This window comes from Lissotriton helveticus, chromosome 3_1 (assembly GCF_964261635.1).
Source record: "Lissotriton helveticus chromosome 3_1, aLisHel1.1, whole genome shotgun sequence".
NCBI lineage: Eukaryota > Metazoa > Chordata > Amphibia > Caudata > Salamandridae > Lissotriton > Lissotriton helveticus.
In genome coordinates this window covers 51,142,016-51,167,899 of record NC_136061.1, presented here as the reverse complement: position 1 = coordinate 51,167,899, position 25,884 = coordinate 51,142,016, and the positions used below count along the sequence as shown (strand labels likewise).

Genomic DNA, 25,884 nt, shown 5'->3' with positions numbered 1-25,884 from the left:
TAATTTAATTTAATATATTTAATGTAATTTAATGTAATTTAATTAAATTAATTTAATTTAATTTAATTTAATAATTTAATTTAATGTAATTTAATATAATTAATTTAATTTATTGTAATTTAATTTAATTAATGTAATTTAATTTATTTTAATTTAATTAATTTAATTTCATTTAATTTAATTTAATTTAATTAATTTAATTTAATTTAATTTAATGTAATTTAATATAATCAATGTATTTTAATTGAATTTAATTAATTTAATGTAATTTAATGTAATTTAATTACATTAATATAATTTAATTGAATTTAATTAATTTAATGTAATTTAATTTAATTAATTTCATTTATTGTAATTTAATTTAATTAATGTAATTTAATTTATTTTAATTTAATTAATGTAATTTAATTTAAATTAATTTAATTAATTTAATTTAATTTAATTTATTTTTATTTAATTTAATTTAATTATTTAATTTAATTTAATTTAATTAATTTAATTAATTTATTTTTATTTAATTTAATTATTTAATTTAATTTAATTTATCCTGTACCCCTTTACCTCAAAAACCAAAAACTGACCCTGAACCCTAAAAATACCCCTTTACCCAAAAACCGAAAACTGACCCTGAACCCTAAAAATACCCCTTTACCCAAAAACTGAAAACTGACCCTGAACCCTAAAAATACCCCTTTACCCAAAACCCCAAAACTAACCCTGAACCCTAAAAATACCCCTTTACCCAAAAACTGAAAACTGACCCTGAACCCTAAAAATACCCCTTTACCCAAAAACTGAAAACTGACCCTGAACCCTAAAAATACCCCTTTACCCAAAAACTGAAAACTGACCCTGAACCCTAAAAATACCCCTTTACCCAAAAACTGAAAACTGACCCTGAACCCTAAAAATACCCCTTTACCCAAAAACCCAAAACTGACCCTGAACCCTAAAAATACCCCTTTACCCAAAAACCCAAAACTGACCCTAAACCCTAAAAATACCCCTTTACCCAAAAACCCAAACTTATAATATTTTTGATAAAATTATATACTTACCAATACTTACGTTGTACTGGTATGCGTGGTAAAAGTATCTGCGTTGTAAATACATGCGTTGTAATGGTACTTCGTTGTAATGGATCCTGCATTGTAAAAATTGCGTGGTAAAGGTAGGTCGTGGTAAAAGTTGCGTGGTAAAGGTTGCATGCCATGACATCAACTAGCCAGCAGGCCTATGAGCAAAGGAGTGGCAAAGGTCAGCAGCGATCTAACATAAACCCCTCAGTACTTTTCGCAGTTTTAATGGGATCTTTGCGATGCACAATTTCTATCACGTTTTGTTTTGTTTTTAGGCTCTCAGATGTGCTGAGGACTCAAATGAGCAATGCTGTTAAAAATTCTTAGAGCCAGTGCACTGCCCCCCATTAGGGCAGAGGAGTGTTGCCCCCTGCTGCCAGTGCAGCAAAAGTGAAGTTAAATGAATTACCATTTTATTTTTGACTGCTCCCAGCCCTGGCTGTTTTTGGGGTGTGGAACACTGCTGCTGGCAGCAGGGAAGTGGCGGTCATTCCAGTTTAAATTGCGCATGTCACTTTGGCTGGCTGTCTTGCAAAGATCAGCCTCACATGCGCAATTTAAACCTGTCTGAGACAGCTGAGTGGATAACAGGCACAGACCACCAGTGCCTGCTAGAGCATCTAGGCAGCCCGCTCCAGCCAATCCCGGCGCTGCTCTCATGCTGTTGAACATTATCAGCAGCTTAAGAGCAGTGTCCGGATTTGTAGAGCGGAGTTGGCTGAGGCTCCAGGAAGATTCGTGCTGACTGCAACCAAGACAAGGAAGCGTGGGTAAGTACATTTATTATTTTATTTTTAAGTTTTTGGCCCACTGACAGGAATTGTGAGACACTTGCATTGCCTCCAGCCTTAATGCCACGGCTCTCAGTCACGGCCCATTCTAAAATCTGTTAACGAGCCATGTTTGAGAGCTTAGGAATTTGAGCCTAAAGGCGTTGTGATTTATTACAGTGCCTGCCACTGGGTTTGGCTCTCGCCTACAACGCCCCTCCACTGTCTTGACTACGTAATCATGCTGTACCTAATGTGAAAGATTTGTAACTTGTAACATGCTGTTTCCTTATGTAAAGCGCTCTGATACCTCCGGGTCTAGCCAGCGCTATTTAAAACTCAAGTAAATAACAAATAAAAAAATTTAAAAATTAAAAATAAAATTAAATAAATAAATAAATACATAAATAAATAAATAAATAGATACATAAATACATAAATAAATAAATAAATAATTGTTGAGGGCTATCACCCACCCAAAGGGCTTTCTCAAAGGTTGCAGCACACAGCATTAGGAGCACAGACAGAAGAGCTGTTCTTTGCAGGAGAATGATGAGAGCAACAATGTTCTCAAGAGTCAGATTTTGCAGCACCCTGTTTAACTTTGTCATATGATGAGGCATCTTTAAAGTGGTGCGAACCTTTCATTATGCTGTCTTATTATACCATGGGAGGTTCTTTTTGAGCGCATAAGTTATCAGTAGATCATATGGGAGAAAGCATCTGCTTAATCTATAATCTTTGAGAATGTAAGCATTTAAATTTTGAAAAAGTTGCTCATGGGGTCTTTGGATGGCATCCTTATTGGGTTCTAAAAATAAAACTTGCTCTTTTTGGGTCTATTGGTCTGGCTAGAGTAGTCACTTGAAGTTTGTCAATGCTAGTTTTGAACAGCACCACACATTTGGTGTTCAGAACATAGGTTTGAAAGCTCTTTCCTTGGAAGAACACACTGGGCAATATACAAAATGCTGAGATGCCAATGGTGTACATAATGACTGAAAGTGTTTTAATTAAAACCTGCACAAGCAGATTATCTACAACTAGCAGTCCGTCCCGACGTTGTCCGGGAGCAATTAGGCTTCAGGGCCCCCGCCCGCCCCGACGTTGTCCGTGGGTCCCCCGGAGCCTTCCTCCATATATTGCAGTATTATACCTCTATGTTTACTTTGTACGCTTTTGTAACCTGCACAAGTAACTTTTTCCTCCTGTAATGCACCGTTGGCTCACTTTTTTAATGCTCCGTTTGCTTCCTTTTGCTACCTGCACACGTCACTTTTTTCTCCTATACCTCTATGTTTACTTTCTACGCTTTTGTAACCTGCACACGTAACTTTTTCCTCCTGTAATGCACCGTTTGGCTCACTTTTGTAATGCTCCGTTTGCTTCCTCTTGCTCACGATGTACGCTTTTGTAACCTGCACACGTAACTTTTTCCTCCAGTAATGCACCGTTTGGCTCACTTTTGTAATACTCCGTTTGCTTCCTCTTGTTCACGATTTTCATTTTTGCTTCATTTTTCAGCCGCTCACCGCTCCTAAATAAATAAATAAATAACCTACCTCATCCGCCCCTCACTGCTCCTCCCTGCCTGTCCGCCGCTCCTCACCGCCTGTCTGCCGCTCCTCACCGCCTGTCCGCTGCTCCTCACCGCTCCTCCCCGCGCCATGTCCGCCGGTCCTCCTCGCGCTCCTGGACACCGCTCCTCCCCCCGCTCCTCACGTCGGGCATGGCCGGTGCTTCTTCCAAGGGACTACTGTTTTTTTAGGTGAATATTTTAAATAATGTATATTTATTACGTTTATATAGCCTATGTCCATCTGCACACCCTGACGATTACAACGATGTATCGGGTGTGTGAATTGGCGCTGTGGTATCCCGAGTTTACCCGCCTCAAAGGTTCAAAGTTGTTCATTTATAATAGTAGTATAGATTAACATATTTATACTAGTGGGCAGAAATAAATTCTCATTATTTAAGAAAGCAAAGAGTCTCTCTACGATTTTAAGTTTCTGCCTATGCGAATTGTCCCACACTGTGTTGGTTGTAGGTTGGGACTGCATTTGATTCCCATTTTCCAAAATTGATATTTACAAAGAAACTTTTACCAGAATTGGGAAGTGGAGAAAACAGGGAAATGGATGCTTAAATCAAACAAAGTTATTTATTGATTCTGTTAATAAACTTACAAATGCAGTGTAAAAGGCTTTATGCTAGCACTGTGCTCATCCACAGGCAGTATGACTCTTAAAAACCATTGGGCAGAATTTTATATGCAGCTTCTAGAATGCACTTGTCATGAACAACCCGTAGCATTTTGCCAAGAGCCCACCGCCCAATACACCAACTTTTTTTTTTAATTCTCACAGTTCTGGAGTGTTGCTTTACTACTCCTGCCTCCGTGTGCTTAACTTACCCGTGACCAGCTTGTTCACTGTTATGAACTGAACATGAAGGGTGATTCCTTTCCTACGTGATAACTAGTAGGAATCAGTTTTGGCCTTCAGAGACAAACTCTATTATGGGCCCCATTACGATGTTCTGCTTCCCAAATTAGGATGAGACCGCCTTCACGGCGGTCAGAAAGTGAATCTTTCCTATTGCAGCTTGTGCTGCGGATTCAGGAAATATACACTTTTTAAACATCCATACACCGTGTGACAGGCCTCATGGCAGTGGCAGCAGGGGACGAGATGTTGGATGGCTTTCCGCCCAACATCACAATGAGGCCCTAAGTTTTTATTGTCAAGGGTTTCACTAATGAGCTCCCCAGATAATCTACTAAAGGTGGGCCTTTGAACAGTTCAGCCGAAACTGCCAGGTCAGGTCCTCCCTGGACCAGAAAACAAGCATCCTAGGACCGGTTTCGGGCTTTCAGCCCTCATCAGACAGGATAGCTTGACTCCAATGGCATGGAGAGCACGGGACCCATGTCTGGGCATACCCGTCTCACTTGGAGTGACAAATGCAAAAAGAACAATTAATGGACAGAATGCAGAACAATGTCATATATTCACCCCAGTACAGAGATCTGGGCCTAAATCCATTGTTTCTTAACTTTCTTTGCTCGCCATTCCAGTTTGGACCCAGTCATATGCCAATCAGTCTTGACCCTGCGCCCAATGAGAACAGTCCAGCCCGAACTGCCAGGCCAGGTCCTCCCTGGACTGGAAACAAGCAACCTAGGACCAGTTTCGGCTGGCTGATGAAGGGTAATACCCAGAAACCGATCCCAGGATGCGTGTTCCCGGTCCAGGGAGGACCTGTCTTGGCCACTAGATTCAAGCTAGCCTGGCTGATGAGGGGTAATACCAAGAAACCGATCCCAGGATGCATGTTCCCGGTCCAGGGAGGACCTGTCTTGGCCACTAGATTCAAGCTAGCCTGGCTGATGAGGGGTAATACCCAGAAACCGATCCCAGGATGCGTGTTCCTGGTCCAGGGAGGACTTGTCTTGGCCACTAGATTCAAGCTAGCCTGGCTGATGAGGGGTAATACCCAGAAACTGGGCCCAGAATGCTTGTTTCCGGTCCAGGGAGGACCTGGCTTGGCAGTTCTTTCTGGACTGTTAAGCAGAAAAACATTAGTAGAGAATGCACTCCTTCCCTTATTTGAATGGTTTATTTTAAATTTTAAATCGTGTCATTGTTGGTGCATGCGAACAGATGCTGTGCACCGCCTCAGGACACAGGTCATACAGTAAGTATACAATAGGGCTCATTGACGCACCCCATCTGTCGCTCTGCGACTGATGGGGCGCGTCAATGTGCTCTAAAGTATACTTTCTGGACTGTTCCCATGAGGCACAGGGTCAAGACTGATTTGCATATGGCTGGGTCTAAACTGGGGTGGCATGGTGAGCAAAACAACAATGGATTTAACCCAGATCTCTTTACTGGGGTAAAAGTATTCCTCTACTGCTTCTTGTTCTACGTGTTATTAGGGTAGCAAATATCATCATTTAGGAACTTATAACTTGACAGTGGACCTAGGCATAAATGCTATACATCGGATACATGTCATAAAATGTGTCTGTATCAACCATATATTTTTTGATAACTTTTTATTAGTTCTTTTATAAATATATTTGTGCAATAAATACAAAAATGATCACAAAATAATTGACAATTTCAATAAATTCATCCATAGGTGTCACGCAGTAGAGTTGACAATCGCAATTCAGTTTCTTTGCATCAAGATATTCAAAAGACAAAAAATCATTTGATTGTTCAGATCCTTAATACACATAAATATCATATCTTAAGGTACAGTTTTCTGCATGGCTCAGAAATTTGTTCCTACGCGTGTTTCGGCTGGGTACCTTCATCAGGAAGCCATATTTATGCAAAAAAATTAGACCTTATTTATAATCCTATCAAGTCTGCAAGGAATCATCAAAAAGAGCCCTTTTTGATGTCTGTTAGAATCTGTGTATGCGCAAAGAAACTGAATTGCGATTGTCAACTCTACTGCGTGACACCTATGGATGAATTTATTGAAATTGCCAATTATTTTGTGATAATTTTTGTATTTATTGCACAAATATATTTATAAAAGCGTTTATGCCTAGGTCCACTGTCAAGTTATCTGTTCCTAAATGATGATATTTACTACCCAGATAATTTCCCTGATTTAGGAACCTGCTTCATAGGTACCCCTATCTTTTCTACGTGTTATTAGTACACCACCAGAGAAAACCTGTTTTTTGCTTGCCTCTTAGATGCAAATTGACTTATGGTGTAAACAAATCATGATAAATTATTTCAAAGTGCCATGCCTCAAAAATGTGCTTTATCACATAGCCTTTTTACAGTGCCATTTTCAATTTCTAGAGAGCATCCAAGTGCCCGTCAAAGCGCGGTCTGGTATGGAGTGTGCACGCGGGCCAATTGTCTGGTTCCGGTGCAATTGCAACACAATGTAAATAGAAGTTTGCCATCAAATCTGCAAGAAAGTACAGCAGAAAAAGGCTTCTTAGTGGTTGAACTTTACATCTGAAGAGACCACAATAGGATGGGCTGGGAGTGTGACCACATTCTTTATAAATGATCATTGGATGTCAAGCACAAGAGACCTTTGTTTTATTTACAGAGGCTGCCAAAAACATTATGAAAAATTGTTTAGTCAGCATAGGCCTTGAGATTAGCCTGGATCACCCCAGCACAAGAGTTCTGTGTTTCAGGGATTGAGGACAGCCATGATCCCTGAGGAAGGGCTGAAATTCTAAGATTCCTGCTAAATGCCCTGACTATGTTTCCAAATAGCTCTGGCATTAAAGTTGCATCTTTCTAGAAACTTGCATTTAATATTTGTTCAGTTATAAAACTTGATGAAGGTACAGCTTGTTCTCTTAATACTATCCTTGTCACCATAACAACTGTGAAAAAAGCAGCTATTAAATTCCTAGGCTCCATGGGTCTCTTCAGCTGACACTCAAAGCATGGTGGATGATGATTTTTAACAAAAATAACAGTCATTGAATAGCGAGCATTGAGAATCTCTTTTCCTGTTGTTGTTCTCATCATAGGGAAGCAATGCTAAAGTGCCAGATTTTATAAATCGTGGACCTCCGGCAGCAAGCAGACTGAAGCCAGCATGAGATACTGAACAGGGCTAATGTGGCCATCATGGGCACACTCATCCACCTGACCCACCTTCACCACAATCTGTTTCTCGTTACTTTTATGACCCTGCCCTTAACCCCTTGCGTGCTGCCATCGGCCATTGGCCGACGGCAGCACTACCTCCCCAGTGCTGCCGTCGGCCAACGGCCGACGCGGCCCCACCCGTTTTGAGGAAGTGCCGCACTTCCGCAAAATTGCGGCCGTCGTTAAGGTGTTAAATCAGTCACAGTCCCCTCTTTAAATGTTCCCCTCTCGTTCACAGTAATGAGCAAGATCCTTGCAAAATTTGAAAAGCAATCTTTTTTTAAATTCCTACCAGGACATGAATTCTGTGATGACCCATAGTCAGGAGGTGATACACAGTACAAATATTAAAGTAATGTGTGAAATAATTTATGGATTAGGGAAACTCAAATGAGTTTCTAATCCTGCATAATCTGGGTCAATTCAGTTTGAATCTTTATTTGACTATCAAAAAAAAAGGTAGCCATAAAAGTACAAAGGCCTAAACCAAAACCTAGCGAAACTTTTTTTATTGATAGTACCCCAATTAATACTGTTAATTCCTTTTGCTATCTTGGTATTTTATTTTCGGACAACGGCTCCTGGTCCCAACATATTTTAAATACTAGAGCTAAAATGAACAGAGTAATCCAAGGGATTTGTAAATGTGCTTCTAAATTAGGGAATAGGCCTAATAACAAGTTCGTAGCTATATATATATATATATATATATATATATATATATAAAGCAAAAAGAGCAGGTCTGTGGGGCTATGTGAAGAGCATGGTCCTACAAACGCAAAAGAATTGTTTTCTGAAACGTTTATTATATTTACCACCATCTGCTTCAAATTCTATTGTACATCACGAGGTGGGGCTCCAGTTTTTAGGAGACCTTTTATTGGTCATAGCTCTGTTATTGTGGGCCTCAATTTGTGGGCCTCAATTTGGGCCTCAATAGGGAAGAAATGGTTCTCTAAAAAACATAGGGGCATATTACCAACAAATAGCGATATTTATCGCTAAGTAGGATTAGCAGCAATATTTTTATCGCCACGCATCACCGGTTTTTATCACTGAGATAACTTGCTATTAGCAAGGTTTATTTCAAAAGCGATAAAAATCAGGCGAAATGCGTGAATATCGCTGAGAATACAGCGATATTCACGCATTAGCGACGAAATGCTCTTAGCCATGTTATCCACCTCCCATTGGATAACATGGCTACGAACTGGTCTGAGCAGGCGTTGGTTTTTGGCGATAGCGGGAACATTTCCATCTCTACGCCTGCCTTGCTAATAGGCAATAGCGACTTTAGCGACTGCTTTCAGTCGCTAACAGGTTGGGTACGCCCACTTTGCATGTCTTTAGCGATAAATATCGCTGACATGGAAAGCGGGCCCCAAACCGCTCGCTATCGCCTAAAAGTTGTCGCTAACATCAGTTAGTGACAGCTTGCTAATAGAGCGATAGAATTATCGCCGCTTAGCGGCTAAAAATGGTGAAGCCAGTCCCAACCCTCCCTTTCTGACATTATACCCTCATCTTGTTTATTTATAAACGTGCTGAAACGCAGCGAGCAAAAGAGACGCTGTGCGCATGCACATCTCCTGTCCAGGCAGGCACGGCAAGCAGGCGACAGGGAGGGAACAAACATGCCTCCCTTGCATTCAAAAGCGCGCATTCTTTATGTGCACCAATGAAAAGCTTGGGAGGAGCTTCCACCCCGCTTCCGAGGTAAAACCGACAACCATAGATCCCGCAAGCGGGAGGCGCATGCGCAGCGTCACTAGACGAGACCTAAAAATCACTAAAACTAAATACAACACAAAAATGCATAAATTAGCAGACAGTACAGTGTTCTCATGAACTGCTAAAATTAATCAAAACAATTATGCCACGTTAGTGAAATCAGATTGCAAGCCAGCTACAGTATGTTCCCATCAAATTCTAATGAAATAAACAATGCCTGCTGTAGTGAAAAAACTAAAAATGGTCTGCTTTGTGGTTTCAACACGTGTGAGATAAAGTACTGAAGGTGACCAAGTTGTACTTTCAGATGTGAAACCGGCTCTCATGCACTACCATGGAAACACCACCTAAGCGGCGGAAGGCTGTGTCAAACAGCTAATAATAGCACGAGGTGACAGTGGAGTAGTGTGGCTCACTGGTTAGAGGCAGCAGACCCGGGAGCAGAAGTTGGCCCGGGACCAGGGTTCAATTCCCGACGCGGCAGGGTCGTGGACCAGGGTCGTGGACCAGGGTCTGTGGACTCGACAATTCTCACCTCGGTGCCTACTCTAACCTGGGGTCCCACTCGGCAACTCTGGGCATTAGCTTGCCTAATCTCCACAACGGCCCCATCAACGCTGGGGATGCCTGCCTCCACCTTGGGGATTCCCAGTAGGGACCATCCCACAGGGAAAGCCAGGACGGGTTCCCCAGCGGTATACAGCGCCGGGACGCCCCTTTGCTGGGGAAGCTGTGCGCTTTACATGTATACGACATTTAACCTTTAACAGGTGTTTAGTGCTCTGAAGCCCACTCTGAGTTTGGGTCTAGCTGTAGCGTCCCATCTACTCTGTTACTCTTCTAAAACAAGGCAGAAGGGTCTGTTTCTCTCGCCACATACTTTTGGTTGTCTTTCTCTCTCACCACGGGGCATATTATCAAGAACAACGTTAAAATTATTGCCGCTTTATTGGCAGGAAACTGGCGATAATGGGCTTGATAATATGCCCTTGAGAATTCCAATAGAAGCCCATGTTCACACCAGAACATGAGCTTCTGTGGGAATTCCCAAAGGCATATTATCAAGCCCATTATCGCCGCTTTAGCGTCAGTTTCCTACCACTAAAACGGCGATAATTTTGACGCCTTTATTGATAACATGCCCCCACATGCTTTTGGTTGTCTTTCTCTCTCACCACATGCTTCTGGCTGTTAGGGGTAATATTCCGTCTGGGATATTTCCATTGCAATACACGAGGGACAAAAATAGATGATTTCACATCTTAAAAGGGTCATAACACTTTTTATCACTATCAATTCACCGAACTGTCGCTGACGTAACAGAATTAACAAAACACAAGGGGCCCGATTCACAGAACTAACTTAAGACAAAATCCTAAACTTACTACTTTTGGTATTCAGAGAAGTTAGGATTTTGTCTTAAATTTGTCTTAAGTCAGACTTAAGACAAAATCCTAACTTAAGTCTGTCTTAAATAGTTAAATATGCGATTTCGCTAATAGCGATTTTTGCATTTGGGATGATGGCCCTTTGCGAGACGCATTTTCTTTCATGAATCTACCTGATTGTCATTTACAATGCCAATAGCTGAAACTCTTGCATATGTGAGGCCTATTGCATTGCAAATGCTGGTTTCCTTACTGGTCTTAGTGAACACTGCTTAATTTATCTGTGTCAGGGACCACCACCGCTTCTTTATATCATAACCACAATCAATTTTCAAACTTTACGAACACAACATATTTGCCTTGCTATTCATCATGTCAACAACTTTGTTTAAGAATGATTACGTGTAGGTGAGGGTCTTTGATGTAGGGGCTCTAGCTGCATGGCACTCAGTAGCTAATATCATCATTGGCTTAAATTATCCGCCACATATTTCTTAACTTTTTGTTAGCTCTTTTTAGGTTCTTGGATGGGTAATTTCTATTGCAGGTTTGAGGAACTGACTCATTTTCTTGACACTTGTGGTTTTATACTTTCTGAAGGGTTTTGCTCTTTGGGTGACACGGTCAGTTTCCCTGGAATGTGCAATTGTGATGAATTTTGGTCGGATGTATGACATTACAGCGCATGCTTTTACCACGCATGCCTTTACATCGCAGTTTTTACAACGCATGCTGTTACAACACATGGCGTTAAGGGGTGCTGGATAGTGAATAGTTTAATTTACTATACCAACTCCAGTCCCGTGGATAGTAGGGAAGGTGTTGCATAGTAAATTAAATCCATTCCCTATCCTAGAGCGCCCCCCCCAGCGCAATGCGTTGTAATGACATGCGTTGTAATAGTTGCGTTGTAAAGGCACTATATGGTAAAAGTTGCGTTGTAAAGGATGTTTCCCATTTTGGGCCTCTGCTGCAGTCACAGAGATCAAAGGGCCTGAGGACGAGTGCAGCCGTCTCCCAACAGCCGCACTCACGGTGACGATGCAGTGGTGGTCCACTGCCAGATTATGACTCTCACCATCGTACAGGCGTGGATCACCGACTGTGTCAGGGAACGGTCGTTCCCTGGTGGTGGTGGAGCTGCGCCACAATGTTAAATGTTCCGCGGGATAGCACCAGACCTGCTGAGCATATTACGAGTTCTTGCACCGCCGGCCATTTCATGGCAGGAGCCGCACCATAAAAAGGTTGCCAAAGCATTAACAAAGGGGGCCCTACACCATGGGGATACATTTAGGGAGGCACAACATGTTCCCCCTCTGTCAGTTTTCCCTCAAAGTTCATATACAGCAGGGACATCACGGTCTTGGAACTTTTTGTGCCATTCCCATTGCAGTGCCAGTTTTCCAATCACCACCATGGAAAAGGCAAAGGACCATCCACCTTACACGATTTAAACTCATAATAAGGCCTGCAGTTATTGTTAGGCTATGGCAGTGCTGTGTCGGTGGAGAGACTGCGCAGCACCGCCAAAGTTATAATCAGCCCCCAAGCCTCTGATTTCAGTAGTAAGAGATCTACAGTGGGCTGTGATGGCTGCATTTCCATGGATATGGTCGGTGGCACCATGGTCCCTTAACCCCTTCGCTGCAGCGGCAGTTCCGCCGCAGCGCAGGGGGGGAGAGGGGGCCGCGCGGCGCTCCCATGCTGGTGACGGAACCGCTCCGTCACGAGCCTCGGGTGCACTGTGCTTGTGAGGGAGCGGTTCTGTCACGGTCCCGCCCGCTCAATGGAACGTCCAGCGCAGGAGCGAAATCAGCGCCGCGCAGGCACGCCGAGCGGGCCGTGACGGAACCGCTCCATCACCAGCACAGCTCGACCGAGGCTCGTGACGGAGCGGTTCCGTCACCAGCATGGGAGGGGTTAAAGCAACAAGAGAGTGACTGACAGTTGCTGAGTTCAAACCAGGTTTCGCAAGAGATTTTGTCAAAACAGCCCTGCTTGCTGAAACAAGAGCAGACGTGCCGGGCAGAGAAGGCTTCACAGCTTCACCAGCACTGCACCAGCTTCAAGTGAAGACCTTGACTCAAAGTAAACTGATATTAGCATATCTGGGGCTTGGGGTGTGGCATGAGCAGCTCCCTCAGAGCCAAGCTGCATCTGAACATCTGTCAGAGGCGCCGCAGTGCAACCTCTATATTTATTGTAACAGAATCGAGTGGGCATTGGTATCTGTAATGACCGAGACACATTCAGGAGTATTAGGATTGCTTATTAGATAAATAACTGCTTTACATAAAGATGAAGTGTTCAGTCCGCAGGTCCTAAGAGATGCAATGAGAGGCTTCCAGGTGAAACAGTAGGAGAGCTAGGGGATGGAGGCGATCCATGGAGATGGCAGGTGTTTGGGGCAGCACGGAGGACGCCCCAGAAGCACCACCTCTGGGGCCAAGTACAGGGCACGATTCACAGAACTAACTTAAGACAAAATCCTAAACTTACTACCATTTTGGTATTCACAAAAGGCACTTACTCATTTCGGTGTTCACAGAAGGCACTTACTCATTTCGGTATTCACAGGAGTTAGGAGTCCTAACTTTAGGACTCCTAAATGCCTTGTGTGAATACCGAAAGTATTAAAGTTAGGGTTTTTCTCAGTTTAGGAGTAGTAAAGTTAGGAGTCCTAACAGTTAGATCTGTGAATCTGGCCTACAGACTCTGGATTATGGCAAATAGAGCCTGGCTTGGGGCTAAGTGGCAAAATAGTGCCTCCCTCCCATTGCCGCATTTCGCTCATACACAGCCTGTGTTGATGGGGTCTTGGTGCCTCAGACAGTGTAACAGCCCTGACTTTAATCTTTTTGTGAGAAAAAAAAACATGTGAGATGTTTCCTTGCTCTGGTTCTCTTTGTAAAGTAGTGAAGTTAGTCCGGGAAGCATTTGGGAGGGGTTATCTGTAATTGTACAGGAAGTGACTTCTGGGTAGGAAGAGGCAGCAGGTGCACTAAAAACAGACTATCTTTAACAGATAATGTTTTGAATGTCTGTGAGTCAACTCTTGGAGCCCCTGATTGTAAATGAGACACCAGGGGCCCTTTTACAGAAAGTGCCCCAGTGGACAACGGGCGATTGCGCCCGCTTTGAGCGCCCCGTAGCACTTTGGTATTACAGATGTGGCCGCAGACACTTGTGCGGCCCCTTCTGTAATATCGATAGACCTGGCACACTTAAAGTGCCAGCGATACCTGCAGGGGGCGTTATCTCATTTAGATGTGGAGAAGTGTGGCTCAATGGTTAGAGCGGCAGACCCTGAGGCGGAGGTCTGGCCCGGGACCAGGGTTCAATTCCCCGCCTCGGCGGGTCTTGGGCTCAAAATTCCACGGACCTTATAATTCTCGCCTCGGTGACTATTCCAATCATGGAGTCCCACTCTGATACACTGGGCAATAGCTTGCTTAATCTCCACAACGGCCCCCACAACGCTAAGGATGCCTGGCCTCCACCTTGGGGGTGCCCAGGAGTGGACACCTCACAGGGAAAGCCAGGATGGGTTCCACAGCGGTATTCGTACAAGCGCCTTGAGACCCTTGCGGGTGAGTAGTGCGCTATACAAGTATCAATTTACAATTTTACATGGGGGCGTGCCTCATAGAATCCCTTTGCCTCTGTGCCTGTGCCCTATTACAGACGCGGACGCAGAGGCAAAGAAGCCCTGAGGAAGCGCACTGACAGTGCGCCACCTAAAAGGGGGCGCACACTCAGTGCGCCCTCTGATGGCAGCCTGTCTGGCAGGGGGAAAGGGGGCCCCATGAACCGCCCAGACATCCCCTCGCGGGTGCCGCCTGCACTGTGAAAACACATGGCGGCTACCAGCAGCGGGTCTGTGTTTTCACCTGAATACTCTTCCCCCAGGGCAGCGCGAGTTCACGGCTTCCCCAGGGTAAGCGCATTCATCATAATAGGCCGCACTTTCAAGATTTACACCGGGTGCACTTTTTTAGAGGCTCGCCAGGTGCAAACAATGAAAATGCGCATATTATGTAATGTGGCCTCAGAAAAGTATGTAGGTGAGCGGCATTGATAAAACACGTAGTGCATGTGTTATCATCAGGAGCATCGTGAACCCCAAGTCTAGCAGCTATAGTGAGTGTGGTGTTCTTTTTGGGTCTCTTGTATCTGCTGCAAATTGGTAGCCTACGGCTCATGATTAACATTTAATGAAGAAAGGAAGTTGAGTTGATAGAAAGGGAAGAGACGGATGGATGGGTGGATGAGATGGTGAAAGGATGGAGATGAAAGGATGAAAGATGAGTGGATGACAAGATGCAGATGTCAAATGTAAATTGATACTTGTATAGCGCACTACTCACCCGCAAGGGTCTGAAGGCGCTTGTACAAATACCGCTGTGGAACCCATCCTGGCTTTCCCTGTGAGGTGTCCACTCCTGGGCACCCCCAAGGTGGGGGCCAGGCATCCCTAGCGTTGTGTGGGCCATTGTGGAGATTAAGCAAGCTATTGCCCAGAGTTGCAGAGTGGGACCCATGATTGGAATAGGCACCGAGACGAGAATTATCAGGTTCGTGGAATTTTGAGCCCAAGACCCGCCGAGGCGGGGAATCGAACCCTGGTCCCGGGCTAGACCTCTGCATCAGGGTCTGCCGCTCTAACCATTGAGCCACACTTCTCCACTGATCAAATAATAGATCACTGGAGGAAAGGATGGTTGGTTAAAAAATAGATGGGTAAAAGGCTAGATGGATGAACAGATGGAGGGTTGGATGGATGGTTGGATGGACAGACAGATGGCTGGATGAACAGAGGGATGGTTGGTTGGATGGATGAGTGGGTGAAAGGATAAGTACATGCGTGGGTAAAAGGATAGCAAAGTACCTGCAAATCTCAGAGCATGAATGGATGGATGGGTGGATGGAAGCATGGAAAAATAAATGGAAAACTGAGAGGTTGGATGACGGGTGGCTGGATAGATGGATAGAAGGAACAATGGCAGAGTAAATTAAAATCTGAGGATGGATGTGTGAGTGAAAGGATGGAAGAGAAAAAGGAAGGAAGTATGTATGTATGTATGATTGAATGAATGGATGGGTGGATGGATGAGTAAATGGAAATCTGGATGGCTAGGTAGAAGAAAGGATGGATTAGTAAATGCCAATCTGAGATTATGGATGGATGTTAGGGTGAAAGGATGGCAGAGTAAATGCAAATCTAAGAGGATGGATGGATGATGCATAGATAAATGGGTGGAAAAAAGGATCAATTTATGGATGAAAGGCTTCATTGAGGATATGTAAGTAAAATGATAAATGTGCAGCTGGATACATGCATAGATGATGGATGTGTGAACAGATGGATGGTTGAGTGGGTGGATGGGTGGATGGGTGGATGGGTGGAGGGGATTGGGTTGATGTATAGATGGATGAAAAAGCCAATGGGTGGAAAGACTTGTGAAAGGCTGGATGAAAGAATGAATGGATGACAGAATGTGAGGGTGAAATGGTGGATATCAGCAGATGGATGGAAGGGTGAAAGGATGAATGGATAACTATGTGAATGGAAGTAACGAGAGATCTCTTCTAGGAAGGTTAGGACTCACTTACTTTTTTCCATGTGAGCTTTGGTTCTAAGTGTGAGTTTGCTCAGAAGCCCCCCACACCTCTCTTTTTCGAACCATTTGCATCAGGTTTGGGGTTTCTGATTATGACTTGAGCTAGTATGAAGTACAAGCCTCCCTCCACAACACCTCTGAACTTAACAGGCTGCGGTGTCTGCACCGATGACCTTTGAAGCCTCACTTCTTGACAGCCTCTGACCCCCCCATTTATGAAGAGCTGAGACAGACATATAAGGCCAGACACAGAAAGCGAGCCAGCACGACATCTGCAAGGTAGAGTGGCCTGAGGCAGGCTGGGCAGTGGCGTAGCAAGGCCAGGTGGTACCCGGTGCAGAAAATGTCTTGTCACCCCCGTGCAGAAAATTACTTGTCATCCCCCCTTTAAAATTATTAAAGAAAGTAGGAAAAATAAGATACCTACAGTTGCAAGTGTAATTTTTATTATTTTAAAAAGACATATTTTTGCCATTTTGTCACCCCCCCCCTCAGTGATGACACCCAGGGCGGCCCGCACCCCCCTTTCTACGCTGCTGAGGCTGGGACAGACCGACGAGGCCAGACAGAAAGTCAGACAGAGCCGTAGCAACATCCGCAACGGAGCGGCATGAGACATGCTAAGCAGGACAGGGAGACAGAAACACAAAAGGCCAGATGCAAGCACAGATGCAGCCACTGAAGCATCTGCGAGGGGGCGGTACGAGACACTCTGAGACAGATATAGAGCTAGAGGGCCCAAATCACAGCACTAACTTAAGACAAAATCCTAAACTTACTACTTTTGATATTCACAGAAGGCATTTAGTAGTTGTAAAGTTAGGATTTTGCCTTAAGTTTGACTTAAGACAGACTTAAGACAGACTTAAGACAGACTTAATACAAACTTAGGACAGACTTAAGACAGACTTAAGACAAAATCCTAAACTTACTACTTTTAGTATACACAGAAGGCATTTAGTAGTTGTAAAGTTAGGATTTTGTCTTAAGTTTGACTGAAGACAGACTTAGGACAGACTTAAGACAAAATCCTAACTTTACTACTACTAAATGCCTTCTGTGAATACCAAAAGTAGTAAGATTAGGATTTTGTCTTAAGTTATTTCTGTGAATCGGGCCCGGAGGCGGAGCAGACTGAGCAGAGCTGAGTGCTGTCACAACATCCGCTGAGACAGACAGACTCACAAATATTTTTACCTGTAAGCTTTGAATATTAATGAGGAACGTATTCAGTGCCCACAGATTAGAAAATCTCAGGTCAGACATTTCCGTAAATTAACATAAATTCTCTTCAGACACAAAAATACATCTGAAAAAAGCATTTCGCTCCAGAAAACAGAATATTAAAATAGTCCATATTCATCACCCACCCGAGGCTGCCACTCACTCTTATACAAAGCCTCATTTAAGACTCTTCCAGCCCCACTGTTGTTAGTAACCAAAACAGCAGAATTATATGTACTTCTGTGAGCTCTCCTACACACAAATGCTTCTTTGTTTGCGCTAAACAACCATTTAATTCTGATAAAAATTTTATATTTTGAAAATTAAAATAGCAAAGTAAACCACAAGCCCCTTTAAAGCATCGGTTGCATTCAATTTACAAAAAAAAAAACAAAAAAAAACCCAAGTTAATAGTACGTTCACGACTGCAGAGAATCCACAGTCGGGGCGAGAGCTCTGCACAGGGCCGGCTTTAGCACTGTTGACGTCCGGTGCGAAAATCCTTTTTGGCACCCCCACACCCTATGACCGCCTCCTCTCATTTTTTCACTATCATCAGGCAAAAGTGCCCCTCGTCTCTCCAATCAGAAGTTACTGCTCAACACAGCGCCCCCCTGAGGTCAGTGCACCCTCCACAGGTCAGCGCCCAGTGCGGCCGCACCCGTCGCACTGCCTTAACACCAGAACCTGGGCTGCTATGGGAATTCACAAGGGCATATTATCAAGCCCATTATCACCGCTTTAGCAGCAGTTTCCTGGCGATAATGTATCGCCCTTTCTTGATAATACGGCCCACAGTTCTCCACCCCTGGTACCCGCAGTTGTAAACTTACTATAAAAATCGGAGTTTGGAACTAGCAACATAAATAGTAACCACACACAATAGTGTAAGTTTACCTTTGTGAATCAGGCCCTTCGTGGCAAAAGCAAAAGCTAGCAAATGTCGATAAAAATAGTTTTAAATCGTGTCTTACCGATCTTAATTAGTCCCCAGCCAATTCCAGAATGCTGCTCAAGTGTAGTGGTTGTAGGGATGGGGCATCTGTGTCTCATACTACCACCACACCCTCCCTGAAAGAATCCAATAAGCAGCTTGAATTCTAGAAGTGTATGCATCATCAAAACCAGCAAATATACAAATTAAAATATTTTTTTAATTCACTACTAGTGCCCACAATTGCGTGTGACTGCAGCTGACTACCAAGAAAAAAATAATGTGTAATACAAAGAAAGAATCGTTTATATTAATAGTATAATAGTATTTTGTTATCATCCGTGTAGAATTGCTTTTGAATCAATATGTTAGACAGTGAACATTTATTTTAATGTGAATTCATGAATACATTCTCTTTGGTCAAACTATTTTTGTTTAACTCCTCACATGCATAAATGCTCTTTGTACAGGCAGCATGTCTAAAATGACATTGTGCCACTGAACGTGCATAAAATATGCTTTGCAAAGACAACATATAGAAATTGTGATAAAACAAAATAAAATTTTGGAATATTCTGTTGCAATTTAAATCACCCTTCTTCAGTCTTCACAGCTGACACTTTTCAAACTCTTTTACAAGATCATCATTTTCACTTAAGTGTTTTGAATGCATTTTAAAAATGTATTTAAAATCCACCTTTCTACATCTATGATGCAAATGAAATTTAAAAAAAAAACACCTGCTCTACAAGTGATGGATACAAGGTCTTGAGTGCTGTGAAATATTATTCTACTGGACTTGTTTCTTTTTAAAAACTACTTGGCTGCAAACTGTAGGGGGCAAGAACCAGTGAGCACTCTTATTTTTCACATTCTCATCATCAAAACTCTTTATTCGAACACATTAATGGCCACAAAAGCACAGCAATAAATACAATATTCACAGTCATAACAGGGATAACAAACATCAACAATATAAAATAAAAAATGTGTAACACAAAAAAACCTACAAATACAGCATACTAAAACACCACAATTTTATAATTAAGATGCATAGTTTTTCCTTAGGTTTACAGCAGCAATAATGGAACTATTTACAGAAAAACAAATATCTGGTGTAGCTAGGATTGCAAATGCCCCAAGTGCTTGTGCAGAAGAATGGGGTGCAGAAACTGAACTCTTAGCGAGCGATACTCTTATTTTGCTCAAATGTTATGACAATTATTTGTAGTGGTCTTTGACGTTTACAAAGAGTTGAGCCACATTGTCTAAAAAAATAACCACATGTCAGAACAATATTGTCTTTGGAGACCAAATGGTCAAGTTACAATGCATTCATTCTGCTTTACAAATGTGGATTATTCTTATTATTATTATCATTTCTATTTTTATATAAAACATTTATAGAGCGCGACAGCTGCCTCAGCCAAGAGGCGTCCAGGCGCTAACAGCAAATAGGCAACCACAATGCAGGGAGGAACCAGAGTAACCTACACAGTGGGAAAGAGAAAGGTTTTAATAGCTTTCCTGAATTCAAAGAAGTTGCTGAGGCCTCGAATATGGGAGGGGTGGGGCTGAGAGTTCCAAAGAATAGCCACTCTGAACCGGAAGGAGCGGCCCCTGGCCCGGGTCCTCCTGACCCCGAGGGACCACCAGCAGATGTTAGCCCATGGAGAGAAGCTGACGGGAGGGGACATAAAAAGAGAGCCGATCAGTCAAAATGTTAGGGGAAGCGAGCTTCAAGATCTTAAAGGCTATACAGAGCGCCTTGAACTCAATCCGTTGAGCCACAGGCAATCAATGAAGGCGGCGGATTGTGCTGGTCACAGAGCAAACTCTGCGCAGGCCCAAAAGAGCTCTTGCTGCGGCGTTCTGTACTCTCTGTAGCCTATGTATTTCTATCTTGTTAGCCCCCAGGTGCAGAGAGTTCGCATAATCAAGCCTAGATGTAATCAAGGTCTGAATGATGGTCCGTCTGTTCGGGGCATCAAAGAAACCCAAAATAGGTTTAAGCCCGCGCAATAAACCAAAACAGGCTCCCGCCACCTTCTTCGTTTGGATCTGCAAACTGAGAGAGGGGTACATCCAAACCCCCAAGTTCTTTACAACCTGTTGAGGAGGAGGAGGGGCCTAGATTTGTGGGCCACCAATACTCATTCCATAACCCATGATCCCTACCCACCAGCAACACCTCCGACTTGCCGGCGTTCAGCTGGAGGCAGTTAGCTGTCATCCACCCGGCAACTGCTGCAAGATCACATTGAAACTTAGAGGCGTTGTGCTTAGAGTTGCTTGTGAGGGCAACCACAAGCTGGGTGTTGTCAGCATAGGAGACCACCGTCAGTCCTCTGCTCTTGGCAATTGCAGCCGAAGGTTGTACGTACAAATTGAAGAGCAGAGGGCTCAGAGAAGAACCCTGTGGCAGCCCGTGCTTGATGGGGAAGGTAGATGAGAAAAACGGGGGGAGCGATCACCTGATAGGTCCTATCAGAAAGAAATGACGCTAGCCACTTCAAGTAAAGGCCGCAAATAGTAGCCTCTTTCAAATGGTGCAACAGGATTGCATGGGACACAGTGTCGAACGCGGCACTGAGATCCAGAAGGATCAGTGCCGATGTCTGTCCTGCCTCCAACGTTGTCCAAAGGTGTTCTGTCACTGCCAGAAGCACCGACTCAGTGCTATGGCGAAAGCCATTTTGCGAGGGATCTAGGGGGAGATGTAGGTAATTTTAATTTACCACCTCTTAAATACCGAATCATACCGAATCGGTATTTAAGAGGTGGTAAAATAGAGGGGGGGAGATGTAGGTATTTCAGGGTCGGTAAATACCGAATCGTTAAGATTCGGTATTTACTGATTCTGTAAATACCGAATCGGTATTGCCCATTGATTCCTATGGGCCTTGCAGCCCATAGGAATCAATGGGCAATACCGATTCTGTAATTACAGAATCGGTAAATACCGATTTTTGCAAGGGTGCAGGGGGTGTCACTTTGACACCCTCTGGCACCCCAAAAATAGGCATGTGCGCCATGTGGCACACAGACATGCCCTAAGGGCATGTCTGTGTGTCACATGGCACAGGTGTGCATGCACACATGTGCATGCACACCTGGATTCGGTATTTTACCACCCAATTGGATTGGGTGGTAAAATACCGAATCTGAAAGGCCTGCGGCACTCAAAGATGTGCTACCTACATATGCTTTTACAGACTCGGTATTTTTACCGAGTCTGTATTTACCGATTCGGTAATTTTACCGAATCTGTAAATACAGAATCGGTAAAATACCGATTCTGTAAAGCATGCTCCTACATCTCAAAATCCAATTGCCGGTCGGTAACGGCCGAATTCGGCCGTTACCGACCGGTAATTGGCCACCTACATCTGGCCCCTAGAGTATTGTTGACGGTCAAGTGATCTGAAAGGATGGAATTAATGTATGCCTCCGCGATCTTAGCAGGTCAAGAAAGCAATGAAATTGGCCTGAAGTTCTCAGGTTTTTTAGAGTCCAATGAGGGTTTTTTAAGCAATGGTATCCCTATAGCTTGTTTCCATGCCGTGGGCACACCAGCCGAGCTGAGCGATTTGTTGATCATTTGACCAAGGAGAGGAGAAATGGTTGGTAACATTTTCCTGATGTGGTCAGGTGTCAGTGAGTCGGCTGGTGAGCCTGCCTTGATTTTAGCTCAGAGGGTGAATAAACGGTAACCCTGGGCATAGTGGTGCTTCGCGAAGCTACGCGAAGTGGGCAAAAAACTACGCCCACCCACGCACTTCGCGTAGCCCCACTATGCGCCACCCGCCTCCAACCCGCCCTCCCTAAATGCTTACATGAATATATAAATGAATTATAAAACCACGGCGCGCGCGTCTTGGATACTAATGCGCATGCGTGGGCGGCCGCTCATGCGCATTAGTATCTAAGACGGCGGTGCCGGCGGCGCGATGACGAGCGGGAGCCCCGGGGACGCGGCGGACAAGGTAAGTGGTTTTATAATTCATTTATATATTCATTTAAGCATTTAGGGAGGGCGGGAGGGAGGCGGGTGGCGGGCAACTTCGCTACGCCCACAAATTGGGCGTAGTGTTGCCTGCTTCGCCTACTTTGCAAAGGGCGAAGTAGGCAACTCTACGCCCACTTCGTGGGTGTAGCGAAGTTGCCCGCCCAGGGTTAATAAACGGTCCTGCTGAATCTGAGGGAAAACCTCTAAGGTGACCATTGTGCCATTATTGGATATCTCAGTGCAGACCGGATGGCCGTGGGAAAACATTTATAAATGTCTTCTACCTTTTTTGAGAAGAACGAGGCAAGCTCCTTGCATTGCTTGTTTGATGTAATCAGTGGACCAACAGCCCCCTTCTGATTTTTATGGCCTGAGACAATAGAGAAAATACTCTTCGCTGGATTAGTGCTGTTACTAATTTCTCTAGTGTAAAATGCTGCACGTTCAGTATGGATAGCCTTGTGAGAGATCTCTACTGCATCCTGATAGCGATCTTTAGATAGCGAGTCAAAGTCTCTTCTCCAAACCTTTCACATTTTTTACAGATTTTCCGCAGCGCCGTTAATTTTTCATTGTATCACGGGTTAGATTTAGAAATGCGGCTTGAGGACCATTTAGCTGGGATCAGCTTGTCCAACGGCTGATTGATCAAATCTGAATAGGCTGAATTAGCCTTGTCAGGGTCCATCGGCAACACCGGAACGGAGGCAGAAAGGTGGACTTGGAATTGATCCCAGTTTAATTTATGCCATGGGCGTTTAGGAGAGGGAGGGTTGTCTAATTTGCGCACAGGTGCAATGCCCAGGTTAGCCAAAGGGACTAAAATGTGCTCCGACCAGGCCATAGGAAACAACGGTTGGATCATGAGGGACGAAAATGTTAGTAAAAACAGGGTTCAACAAATGACCAGCCGAATGTGTGGGGCCAGAGACACGCTGATCAAGCTGACAAGCAGCTAAATCCGCCACCAGGTTGGCCACATCCACATCAAGGTGGTTATCAAAATGAAGATTCAACACTCCTAGGACTGTAAAGTTTCTTTTTTTTTTATTTTTTTTTAAGAGAGTTTTATATAGCGCGAACTTGAACCGAACCGAGTCAGTTATCAGAGCGCTTTACATAGCACCAGTTACGTTACATGAGGACACACTTAGAAGTATTGACCGCCAAAGTACAGACGGTTTCAACAAGAGCTTCCCTAAAGGCCTTGGATGGGCCCTGTGGACGATAACCAGACATGGTGTAATTGGAGTTAAAAGCAATTTTAAAACAGGCACATTCACAGTCCAATCAAAGACTCCAAACCAGGGGTCATTGGTTGTTTAACACAGACAGATGCAATCTGAGATTAGCTGAACTATCTTGGAGATGATCTCCGTCCCTTGATCACCTCAAGCTTTTGAGATCGAAAAGGAGAATGTACAATAAACGCATCAGAAATGCAAAAGCGATCTTCTTCAGAAAGCAACTTGATAAAGCCGGAACTCGCCCCAAAAAACAGTCCCAAGATACTTGTTTATGGTACAGGGAAGACCGGGCTTGGCAGTTCGGGCTGGACTGTTCCTATGAGGCACAAGGTCAGACTGATTTGCATGTGGCTGGATGTGACCTGGGGTGGCAAAGTGAGCTGAAGAACGAAGACGGATTCAACCCAGATCTGTGACTGGGGGTGAGTGTTTGAAAGGTTTCAGCTCTCCGTCCATCATCTCTTTGTGTTTGCTTTGAATTAATGAAACTCCAATCCAATAATCTTCCCATTCTATCACCAATGGTTTTTAGTGCAGAGCCAAATTGTGAGTACTTTGCCTCTTTCTTCCTCAAAAAGACAAATAAGATCGAATCTGATTCTGCGGACAGCAATGAACCAGCCAACAGTCTTACCCTCTTTCAACTCCTCCTCCCCCTTCCCCCTCAGCCTCCTCTTGCAATAGATCACACCCCAAAAACAGTGCTTAGTGGAACCAATTCACAACCTTCGACGAAATCTCCATACTCAACATTCTTTCCACACTGAATCCTACAAATCAATTCAGTGATCCCCTTCCCTCAAACTTTCCTAATGAGATGAAGAGGTCCTCGGTTCCAATCTGGACTAAGATAGTAAATACCTCCCTACTACAAGGCAAGATTTCGGATTGCCTAAAGTCGGGGCAGGTTACACCCATTCTCAAAAAACCCACTGCAGATCCTGGGGACCGTAATAATTTCCGGCCAATCACTAACATTCCAGCCCTGTTGAAGCTCCTTGAGAAATGTTTAGATGTCCAACTATGTAACCTCATAGATGAATTCCAGCTACTATATCAATTCTAATCTGAAACGGCCCTCAATCACACAGTGGATAATGCACTTACAATACTTGATCGGAACGAATCCTGCCTTCTAATCCTCCTTGACCTCTAGTCAATCTCCTGGACCTACTGAAACACAGGATTATACTATCAGGGCCAGTGTTAAAATGGTTTGCATCATTTCTCCACAAGAGAACACAAAGAATTAAAGTCAATCCGTCCCTTTCCAATTCCACTCCATTCACACTAGGGGTCCCTCAGGGATCCTCCCTCTCACCCACAGTCTTCAACTTGTTCATGGAGCCTCTAACTGAAATCTTCCAAGCATCTAACATCCACTATCACATATATGCTGACGATACCCAATATTACCTGAAAATCTCTTTCCCTGACAATCTCAGGTCACTCAACACAATCTTACACAAGACACAAAACTGGCTGACCTTCAACCATCTCAAACTTAACTATCTCAAAACAGAATTTCTCTTAATCTCCGCATCCGAGCAATCTGCCATTATTGAAGAATATATGAAACATCTATTGACTCTCAACCGAATATCACACATCAAGGACTCTACAAGTTCTCTGAGAAAAATACTACATAAGAACTTGAACATACAGGAATACATCAACCCAACTACCAAAGGTGCAAACTTCCAAGTGAGTATCCTAAGAAAAATAAAACCCTTCCTCCCCCCTTGTTGCTTGTCTGGCACTGGAGACTGCCAGCAAGCAAATGTTTTTTTTTTTACATGTGACTGATAATACTGCTGATAACGGTCCACCACTCCATAGAACACATTTCAGGCAGCAGCCTCTCCTTCTAAATTTGCGTTTACTTTATCTGCACTATTTTCCTCAGCATAGCATAGTCCTCAGCTGTGACGAGGACTTGTAATATGAGTTTCTCAGAGCATAAGAAAGTACCAGGTTAGCGTAAAGGCCAGCCACGAGCATGGTAACACACTTGTACTGCACTAGTGTAATCCAACCATACTCACTCCTACAGCACCTGAAACTTACCATGGACTCCAGAGAGGAATAAAGATTCCCCCGTTCTGCACTACTCACAAGTTAGTTACAATGCAACTCTCCTATGATATGAACTCATCTTCTTTCCCGAAGGAAACATTATTCCCATGCTGTTCATTCAGGATCATCAGAAGAGGGTTTTCTATGTTCATAT

The 25,884-nt window shown here is 43.7% G+C and overlaps 1 protein-coding gene across 1 annotated transcript in view; it reads right to left on the bottom strand.

Annotated features, from left to right (window-relative positions):
- Nucleotides 1-18,508, bottom strand: part of LOC144824399 (solute carrier family 22 member 7-like) — a 259,657-nt gene extending 241,149 nt beyond the window's left edge. The window contains exon 1 of the mRNA XM_078683509.1: nt 18,439-18,508. The gene's annotated coding sequence lies outside the window, so the exon portion shown is untranslated. The remainder of the gene's footprint in view (nt 1-18,438) is intronic.
- Nucleotides 18,509-25,884: the final 7,376 nt, after the last annotated feature.